Source organism: Chionomys nivalis, chromosome 1 (assembly GCF_950005125.1).
Source record: "Chionomys nivalis chromosome 1, mChiNiv1.1, whole genome shotgun sequence".
In the NCBI taxonomy this organism is placed as follows: Eukaryota; Metazoa; Chordata; class Mammalia; order Rodentia; family Cricetidae; genus Chionomys; species Chionomys nivalis.
In genome coordinates this window covers 163,484,142-163,487,189 of record NC_080086.1, presented here as the reverse complement: position 1 = coordinate 163,487,189, position 3,048 = coordinate 163,484,142, and positions in this window count along the sequence as shown.

Here is a 3,048-nt window from a genome sequence, read left to right as displayed (position 1 = left end):
GGTTGTGAGCTGCACAGCATGGGTGATGGGAGCTGAACTCGGGTCCTCTGGAAGAGAAGCATAGTGCTCCGAACTACTAAGCTGTCTCTCCAGCCCCTTCTTTCTTCCTTTTTAAAATTGCACTTACCTGTGTAGGAGGGAGGGCTGTGGGGAGTGGGTGTGGGGGAGACAGCTCATGTGCCATAGGAGTGTGTGTGTGTGTGTGTGTGTGTGTGTGTGTGTGTGTAGATCAGAACCATAAGGCTTTCTAGGAACTGACCTCAGGTCTTCAAGCCTGGCATCAAGCGCCTTTACTTTAGCCATCGTGCTGGCCTGCTTTTCTTTTTGCTTAACTCTCTACTCTCTTTGGTCAAGTGGTTCTTGCTGGTGGTTCCTACCCTTTGACATAGGTTAGAAAATGCCATCAAATCCTGTAGACTACATTAATTTTTTTTTTTTTCTTTTTGAAAGTGATGTATACAGATGGGTGGTGGTGGTGCATGTCTTTAGTTCCAGCACTCTGGAGGCAGAGGCAGGCAGATCTCTGAGTTTGAGGCCAGCCTGGTCTATAGAGTGAGTCCAGGACAGCCAGGACTATACAGAGAAACCCTGTCTCAAACCTTCCCCCCATCCCCCAGTCAAAAAGAGAAAGAAAGAAAGGAAGGAAGGAAGGAAGAAGAAAATGATGTGTATATCTGGGGAAAAGTGAAAGTTCACACATAAGACACTTGTGAAAAGTTTCTCACCCTGATGAGCCTCTCCACTGACGCAGTAACCTAAATCAGACCAAATCAAACAGTTGCAAAAGCCCAGGTTTAAGGGTAAAACGCTCCTGAATGATTTTCCAGGCAGAGACAGAAAAGAGAGAGTGGAAAACTACAAGTCTGGAGGGCACTTTAAATACCCCGTGGGCGTGGTCTTGAGCATCTCTGGGGGAGGGTCATCATTTGCGAGCTTTCTGAGATGCAGCAGGGTTTGGAGAGAGATGGGGGAGGGAACTTGGGGTAGAGCTTCCCCCAGAATGTCCCAGACTCTTTGGGTATATGGATGCCAGGGGCTGGCGTGAAGCTTCTACCAGAACAACATACATCTCCCACACGACTCATTTTTAAATTTTATATGGGCACTGTCAATAGTGCGAAACTTTTGAAGGCATAATTTGCAATTTGGGCAAATTTTACTGGGGTTCAAATTATCTTCCTGACAATTTTTAACGTTTGCCAATTTCTTCCAGAACTTATTTTTCCAAGTTAAAATAGTGAGCTGGGCTGTGGTGGTGCACACCTTTAATCCCAGTACTAGGGAGGCAGGGGCAAGTGGATCTCTCTGAGTTAGAGTCCAGCTTGGTCTACAGAGTGAGTTTCCGGGTAGCCAAGACTACACAGAGAAGCCCTGTCTTGAATAAAACAAAACAAATAACCCCCCACAAAACAAACAAACAAAAAACTAAACCCAAACCAACCAAAAACATACCCCCCCAAAATCCCACAAAACAAACCAAAAAATAGTGAGGCTGGTGTTGGAGCTCTGTGGTTGAGGCTTGCCTGCTGTGTGTGGCTCTAGGTTCAGTCCTCAGCACCCCCACCCCCATAAGTGACCCCCATAGAGCCAACAGTTTCCTCTCCTTTTTGGTGGGGAGGGAATGTAGCAAACCTTTAGGAAGTAAGGTAAACAGGAAGTTATATCATCTCTATTTGTTTTCTTATACGCCCCCTTTTGGTGATTCATTAAGAAAGATGAATGAGCTGGGCGATGGTGGCGCACGCCTTTAATCTCAGCACTCGGGAGGTAGAGGCAGGTGGATCTCTTGGAGTTCGAGGCCAGCCTGGTCTACAAGAGCTAGTTCCGGGACAGGCACCAAAGCTACAGAGAAACCCTGTCTTGAAAAAACCAAAAAAAAAAAAAAAAAAAAAAAGAAAGATGAATGAATGAACTTCAGCTCACCTGCAATACTTAGAAACTCGGAAAGGAGAAGGTAAAAAGGGAATAAGAATTTTCCTGAGAAGCAGCTATGAGCCTGTTAACAACTTAAATGGCCCATGCAGATGAAGAGTTTTGGTGCTCAGAGGAGGAAGATTGCTTGTCTAATTCACAAGGTTAATTGGCATAGCTGGGGTTTGGACTCCGGATGTTCAGCCTCCCATCTAAGCTCTTTTAGAATTTGTTATTGTTCTGTGTGTGTGTGTGTGTGTGTGTGTGTGTGTGTGATGTGTATGTGTGCGTGAGGAGGTCAGAGGATGGTGTCAGGAGTTGGGTCTCTCTTTCCACCCTGGGTTCTGAGTAGGACCCAGCCCAGGTCATCAGTCCTGCATGGTCAGCTCATACACTGAACATCTCAATGGTCCTCTATGGCCTTTTAGAAATGTAAGCTGTGTTTGTTCTGTGGCCTTTCCTAGAGCTGGACAACTATGGAGTTTGGGAAGTGACAACGTCTGCCCTTTCCATTCATGGACTATCTCTTAGTGGTTTGTGGATGTTATTAGAAGGAGTGGTGTAAAGAAGCCGCTTGTTGTTCCCAGCTGCTCAGCCCCTAAATAACCACACAGAAACTGTACTGATTAAACCACTGACCTATTAGCTCTAGCTTCTTAGTGGCTAGCTCTTACATCTTAATTTAACCCATTTCTATTAATCTGTGTATCGCTATGTGGCTGTGGCTTACCGGCAAGGTTCTGTCCAGCATCTCTCTCTGGCAGGGCTACATGGCTTCTCTCTGACTCCACCTTTCTCCCAGCATTCAGTTTAGTTTTCCCTACCTAGCTCTGTTCTGCCCTGTTCTAGGCCCAAAGCAGTTTCTTTATTCATTAACCAATATAAAGCAACACATGTACAGAAGAACTTCCCACATCAGAGTGGTGGACAGTAGCCCAGAGAAAATCATGCCATTGAATATAAACTAAAAAGTCAACTTTCATCCATAGAGAGAATTCTACAGGTTCAGGGTTCAACCCAAGGCTTATCTTTAGCAGACACAATTTGCTACTCAACAGCCAGTATTTAGGAGCCAAGAGTTGGTTTAGGACATGAAGGGGCTGTTGTCTTCAAGACTCCATCTTTGGGGAGCTTATC